An 8,382-nucleotide genomic window follows, 5' to 3' on the forward strand; every position below is an offset into this window, starting at 1 on the left:
AAAGACAAATTGAAGGGGCCATCTCTCTCATTAAAAAGTCTAAATAACCGCCATATGCATTGCTATTATTAGAGGGGTAACAGAACACTTCCCATTTTCAAAGTTAAATTATCAAGTATAACCTTAATTGGTGAGAAGCGTTGTTTAGTGGATAGCATCAAGAGGACACCGAGAAGATAATTCAACAGATGGCTTAGTCTTATGACTTGTGTTAACACCTTCGATGTTTAATGAAGTGATAATTGCTTTTCTAATATATAATGGGACTACCAGAATACCAGCGGTAATGCAAACAGATTAACGCACTGAAGACAGATAAACACACATGGTATTCAATGTCACTGTTAAGTAGCATGAAAAACAAAACAAGGTGGGGGACACAAAGAGCGGTCACACTGAGAAGCACATAAACAATAAGGCTGAAGTTTCTATTCACTTCCAGCGGCATTCTGGCCTCGAATGCTCGGGAGATTAGAGCACAAGATGACATGAGAGGGGGGGGAAAAAAGAGCGAGGGGACTCCTTTATCCTTGTCTGCTAACATCTCAAAGGATCGGGGAAGACATGTTGGACCTCCCCGAGATCATTCAACTCTAAAAGCGAGCTGAAGGAGGATGGCGAACTAAGGTTGGTGAGTTAAAGGGGAAGTTATAAATTTAGCATGTTAATAGATTTACTTTGAGGGCCTGCCTCAATAACCATAAGAATGAATTATACTTAAACATGTGTTCATTACATTTATGAGGTCTATTCCTGTCATACTTCAGTACAACAAAATCACGATTCCATACAAAAAAAACCCAAAAATTAATCTGGAACTATAAAACGTTTCCATGTTCATATTGTCGACACCTTAAAAATAAATAGAATGTAGTATTTTGGAGATTAATGTAGGTATGAAAAATACTATGTTTAAGCCCCCAAATATTTTCAGATCACTGGCATTCATATAAGCAATATAACCAACTACAACACAACTACCTAACTGTCTATAAAAAATAAGAGCTTATATATTAAATTGTGTCCTTACCTCTGGCATTAGGAAACAGCATTTGCCTCTGTACGTCGTTTCAGGAAAAAGAAGAAAAGTCCATTGTTAACAGTCCAGCTAACTCCAGTTCATTCAGATACTGAAAATGCAGATAACATTGAAAGGTAAACAAAAGCTCTTACGTCATCAACCCCAATTTCTGATTTCACTAGTTACATTTACAATATTTTGAAATTGATACTTTATTATTCACAAAGAAAAATGCTACAACTATAAGGCAGCCATCTTACTGCTTCAAGCGCTGACAATAACTAAGAAATTGTCATTATTAAATAAACAGGTCAGAATAGTTGTACAAAATCTTTTAAACAGTTGATAAAGAAGTGAAATATAGAAGAGAATTACATATTTCAATTGAACTACCATAAAAAAAACCATTATGTAGCTTTTAGACCATTTCCTTTAAGTAAATGGTCGATATAAAACATTAAATTATTTTAAATATTGATAATTCTTTATATAAGCATTCAACATAAATTGCATGAGATTAAACTGTTCCAATCCACCATAACAGAACTCTATATAATCAATCCATGAATATTATTCATGCAGCTATTTTAAAATGTATAGTAAGACAGGAATACTGTAAATTTACCATTAATATTAGTGTCTATTCAACTCTGAATAAAGTGTAAAAGTTGTATTTTGTTGTTTTTGTAAAATAGCCTCTGTAAAATAGTGATATTGCTATCATTGTCTTTTCTTACGCCAGTCTCAGAGTAATGCCACCTGTGCAAACTGCGGTTTATTAAATTAAGTGCTTTTTAAGGTCAATATACTTTCCTAATAGCTTGTCACTTTTTATCACCATGGGTTTAGCTGTACCTTGATCCCCCCCCCCCCCCCATTCAGTAATTGTGCTCAACTCTGTCAGAGCTAATAGGCTCACCCTGTAATGTTTTTCAAATTTCAGCGTAGACCGAGCAAGTAATGCTTTGCATGCTTAAAATCCATTTCCATAAGTAAGTGCAATTTCCGTACAGTTTGTTGCTGTTTAATGAAGTGAAATCTTGTTTGTATTCATCCCCATTTCACAAGAAAAGCCACTGGAGCATAAGTGTCAGAATTAAAACAAATTAAAATTAAAGCTCCCGCTATCTTCAACCGAACACAACTCCGCTATTCAACTGAAACACGGAGCCTTTGCATTAAATGCATTAAGAAAATTTAAAGACCTGCTTTCCACTTTTTAAATGCAACCAGTCCTTTTATTATTATTCTATTATCGGAACTATTTAAGCAGCTTTAATGATGGAACATGCAAATGGTGTGGAGTAGAGAAAATGGCTAACATTTATTTATCCTGGCTGTTCCCATGTCTTGTTGGTGCCATTAGAACAGCTCGCTGCATCCCATTCGCTCCCATTATCTCAGCTATCAGCGAAGCCCAACCAGATTCAAGCAGGGCCATAAATACTTCCCCTGGACCACATACGGCTTCCACATCATCTCCCAGGCACAGCTTAATGACAGGGAAAAAACACAATGGGTTTTTGCTCTCTTTTCCACCCTTCCTTCTCGTGCATTTCATATCGATGGTACAAAATATGTACAGAGGCAGCAACAAAGTTACATGTAGTTAAAAAGGTACATTAAACCATCATTTCCAAATTCTCTGACATGATTGATGGATGTAATCATGGTGCCCTAATGCACAATTCAGGCATCTATGTTTTACAGCACCAGGGTAACAGACCAGAAGGTACATAGGGAATGAAACAACACTAGAGAAAAGAGAGAGAGAGAGAGAGAGAGAGAGAGAGAGAGAGGGGGAACTGCTGGCATCAACAAAGCAGAGCTGGACATACATGATGTTTTAAATGGCGAATATAGTGTGGATTCCTTCATTATAGTTAATGAATCCAAGCAAATGATATTTGATGTGTTAAATGTCTGCTAGACAATTAGACATCACAATGAGCCTCATTAAAGCTCACTGGAAGATGGCATTACAAAAGCACTCAGGTACAGCTCTCAACTGGAGGTCAAATAAATGGTCAATGAAAAGAGATCATTAATGGGACAGGGGAAAAAATGGTTGTTGTTTACCAGTGTTGGAGAGTATCCAAATGTTGCGACACTACTAACCTAACAACACTTTCAGTATTGTGAACATAATTCAGCTGTTTTTAAGTAGCAAATCAAGTTAACCAGGTACATTTTACTAAACGAGCCCCTGTAAAATATTACTGATAAATCCTTGTCTGGTGGTGGAAATTACCTGATAATCATTTTCCTTAATATTTTAGCAATCAATCTTGTTTTTGATCAGCTGTTGAGAATCTAGCAATTCACAAATTAATAAATCATATCTAATAGGTCAAATGGGTTGCAAAAATGCAAAAAGGTATGAAATAGTTTACGATTCAGTTTGATTCATTCGGACAGATCACTCATACCCTGAATCGTTTATTCATATAATTTGGGATACTTTGTAAGACAGAAAACAAAAATAGCGGGAAAACAAAACATTAGGACACTTTTTAATAGGGGACATGTACTCCAGTATTTAAGAAAAGCTAGAATGGTGCTTATGGATTTCATAATATAATATTTGATTTTATGATAAAATGGTTACACTTTTTTAAAGGTGACGTAGTTACACATTACTGCATGTACTTACTGTAACAATAACAGTAAATTATGCATATTGCAAGTAACTAACCCTAAACAAAACTCTAATACTAACTCTAGAGTAAGTACATGTAGTTATTTAATATTACATAGTAGTACTTACTTGAGTTACTACATCACCTTAAAATAAAGTGTAACCAATATTTTTTTATCTGCGAGAGAGGTACATACGATACACAACCAAAAATAAGAAAATGGACAAACCCAGTGATTGGGTTGTTTTAACCCCGCAGTTGGGTTAAATGTTTGCTCAACCTGCTGGGTAGTTTTACTTAACTCAACTATTGTTTAAAAATTACAGTATTGCTTACTGAAAATGAACCAAAATATCTTGAAAATTAACATTTATTAATATGTTTAATAAATGAACATTTTAAATTTCATTTTAGATTCATTTTAAGTTAGCCATATAGTCATTTTCAAACAATAGTTGGGTTAAATAAAACTACCCAGCAGGTTGGGCAAACATTTAACCCAACAGTTGGGTTAAAACAACCCAGCATTTTTTAGAGTGTACATCAATATATTACTCATATAATGTCAATAAATGTTCATTGTATTTTTACATTTTGATCATCAACCATAGCACACACTAATGTTTACATTCACCATACATTCTGATTTAGTTGCTCCTCAGCAGTTAAAAAACAATTGTTTCTAATGTCTGAGCTAATAATCACATCCGATTCATTCTAGTGAATCAGTTAATCTTAAATGGTTTCCTCTCTTTCCCACTCTCATATGAAGCGCTAGAAATTCAGATTCATTCTAATAATCTCTGATTCATTCTAGTGAATCAGTTCATCCTAAACGGTTCTCTTTCTCATGTGAAACACTGGAACATCCACATCATTCTATTGAACCGATTCATCACAAATGGTTCTCTCTCGTATGTTGCCTTAGAAACTTTCGATTCATTCTAGGCGGTTCAGGTAAATGACCAATTAAAAATGATTCACCAATCTGACTCCCTTTTCTATTCAATGTACTAGATTTTCGACTCGGTTATGCAAATTATTATTTGTTGAATTTACATCTAGTTTGATGCTTTCACTCTAAGAGAAGCTAAGCTATTTCATTCAAAACGGCATTTTTTTTTTGTGCCTGCAGAAGTACAATTGATTAATTTATGAATTCTATAATTGAAAAAAAAACATATTACTCCCTTAATAAATTCAAGCTACTTTTTTTTTTTTTTTTTTAGCTAATTACCTTAAAAAAAAGAAAAGGAAAAGTAGATTGGCTGTAGTTTAACTACTTAGCTTGGCAAGCTATACCGTTTCAAAGCGGCTTCCCCAACACTTTTGTTTACTAAGTTCAATAAGAAAAACATTTCTTTGCTACTATGAAATCTGGCCAGGAGGTTCAGCAAACACTTAAGCCTTATGAAGGGATTTAGGGGATTGGCCAAGTTAGATGTCATACAAACATAGGAAACACTTTCATTAGACAAGGGTGAAGAAGTAGGGAAGGAGATGTGCATCTTGACCTTTTTGAGGATTATTTGGCCCCTTGTGCACCGCAGGGGAAAATACAAGGTAAACTCACTGAGGTCGTAGTCCTGCATTAATTTGCCTCCTGTGGCGGGCAACAGTTGTATATGTGCTCAAAAACATAAAACAAAACATAACAATAATTGGTGCATCTCATTCGAAGCTTTCCATCAATCCACATTTGTTTTGCCGGCTGATGCACATCATCCTCACGCAGGAAAATCATGCACTATGACTCCCGTGTGCGTGAGTGTCACAGGCCTGAAAGATACTCAATGACAAGTCTGAGCTTGTCACTCAAGCAGCGCCATGGCACAATGTCATGTGTTTGTTTGGGTAATGCTTGAGAGGCGTATCTAACGCCACCCTCTAAAATGCGCTCAGGTGTTGAGGACTGTACACATTAAGATCATGAGCCTTCCTCTTCCTCGACCCAAAGACCCTGACACAGAGGACAAAGTGTGTGCCTCATTTCCTGCTCCTAATCAATGTTTACACCCATTGGCGTGGCGACAAGCGCGTAGGGGTGCATATAAATCACCAGCTGACGGCGCTGTGCAAAGCATCAAGAGATCTGGCGCTTCTCTTTTCCTCTCTCTCGCCCCTTTTTACTGCTTATCTGTTTCAGTGGTGACTCTCTCTCTTTCTCTCTCTCTAATGGGTGCAGTGGAATTACAGCTAATTACGGATGTAAATGGACCCGAAGAGTGACAAAGAGCCTGCTTGTAATTCCACTCTAAATTGTCTCTTACCTCAGCAGAAAATTTATCACAGGAGACAATGTCAACTTTTACAGGGAAGGGCTATTTGCATTTGCGCATTCATTAGCGGGGCATGATCACAGGGCTGGCAGTAATGGCAGGAGAAATGCTGCCCACCCGCTCCCCGCTCCCCACCAAGGCACCTGATAGGGGATAATCTGATAAGTTCCCCCTCAACAGTCTGCCCCCGACTCAAAGGGAGCAGGAGGATATTATGGGATGGGCGGAGAGGGATCTGACACAAATGCCTGATGTTCTGACAGCCTCTGAAAGCCAAAGCGAAGCTCTGTGTAATCACATTCCATTTTACATGGCAAAAGACCAGTGAGCACAGCGCCACACAAACAGACATCGAAAGGCTGAGTGCAGTCATACCCGCATCCGAGATCCACGCCGAAAAAAAGACGCTCCCTACCACGTTTCTAGACGTAGCACGCGGTGACTGGTGCGACAGGGAACCTTGTTGTGATTTATGTTGCTTTAGATATGACTGCTACTTACGCAGTAGCAAGACATCGATCTGACAAAGCAAAGCAAACAATAAAGAGGGAAGGAAGATGATGTGCTTAGTGAAGTGAAGAAATGGAAAGTGTACCTATAAGAGCTAATTATCTGCACACATAATTCTTCAGGTTAAGACAGGGGGCTTGAATACAGGCCAGCAGGCTTGGGTTCAGGGAGATGACTGTGTCAAAGGGCAGGAATGAAAGGGGGGAACTGCGGAGACCCCGGCCAACCAGACAAAAATGCATTACGGCAGAAAGATACATATATACCACCCTACAGACTGTCATCTAAATCACAATATATACACAGCTCTCAAATTTTTTTGTGAACCTATGAAGAGATGTGCACCAGCAAAGTGACTTTCGTTGCATTTAAGTTACACATTTTATCAGTTCACGCATTCCCTATAAACAAACCCATTGCGTTAGCATTGCTAGCGTCATGCTAATTGATTGGTAGACAGATGCGGCCTACAGTTACAAAGTTTAGTCGTAGGAGGTTTCAATAAGTTAACCTTAATCCCAAATAAACAATCTGTAATAAATTAAAAGAGGCTTTAAAATAAGAGAGCTGGCGATAATAAAAGCTGCCGCAGGAACTCAACTTTTACAGCGCTCTATAACAATCATTGAGTGGGTTCACAACCCACAGTATGAATACAGATAGCCCATTACAACCCAACCTCCAAAGGCAGTGGGGGAAAAAAAACACATTATTTGCTATGATTATATCCTATCTTTTGGATTCATTCCTTGCTATAACTGTTTGGAGGTTTTAATTAGATGTACACTCTGGGCGGTTAGCATTGTGCCGTTAATAACAGCATATAAAAGCAACAGAAGACAACCGCTGACACTTTTAATAGTTGGAGAAACAAGATACAATATGCCAGTGGTGCCAGGAACAGCTCTATACTTCATGAGAGCTAGAATACATCAAAAGCACAGACATTAGCACAACATAAAGGAGGTACAAGGTCAATGGAAGATTAGATTCTGACAGGATGTTCCATAACAGGTGCTACATGTAATGACATCACCTTAGAACCATGAAAGACTCACTTACATTCTTAAACATAGCTCAGCATCATTCTGATTCCATTATTTTTAAATCAATTGAATTGCAGTAGAACTGTTTAAGTGGTTGAGGGGAAGGTGTTAGCTAGACTATTACATGGAATGTTTGATATTTGTTCACTGTTTGTTTGTTTTTTTGCCCTTGTATGATTTATGTAACTCATGAATTCATACATTCTGAGAACACTGTATGCCCATATTAACAAGGACTTGCATTCTGGGAAAAGATCCAGTAGAACATTGGCAGCAAGTTTACTGGGACATGTCCTGGCACTACAGAGGAGTGCTAAACAGTGTTTATTTTCTCTACTCGTAATTGCACCACGATTTTTATGTTAAAATGTATATATACACACAATAATTATAATTTCATTACTTTTTAGTAAATTTCGCATTGTAAGTACTATTTTTTTATCCAATGTACATTATAAAATATGTCCATTTACTACCAAGCAAAAGTTAGAAGTCTGTAAGATTTTTTTAATGCATTCCAAAGAAGTCTGTTATGATCAAAAATACATTAAAGACAGTAAAATTGTGAAAAATTATTACAATTTAAAATGTCTGCTTAAAATGTAATATATTTTAAAATGTAATGTAGTCCAGTGATGGCAAATCTGCATTTTTTTAGCAGCCATTACTCCAGTCTTCAGTGTCACATGATCTTTCTGAAATCATATATGCTGATTTTGCGCTCAAGAAGCATTTCTTTTTATTATTAATGTTAAAAACAGTTGTGGTGCTTAATATTTCTGTGGAAACCTTTATAATTTGTTTTCTGGTTTCTTTAGAACAGCATTTATTTGATACATAAATCTTTTATACATTATGCATTTAAACATTATAAATGTCTTTATTGT

This window comes from Chanodichthys erythropterus, chromosome 5 (assembly GCF_024489055.1).
Source record: "Chanodichthys erythropterus isolate Z2021 chromosome 5, ASM2448905v1, whole genome shotgun sequence".
In the NCBI taxonomy this organism is placed as follows: Eukaryota; Metazoa; Chordata; class Actinopteri; order Cypriniformes; family Xenocyprididae; genus Chanodichthys; species Chanodichthys erythropterus.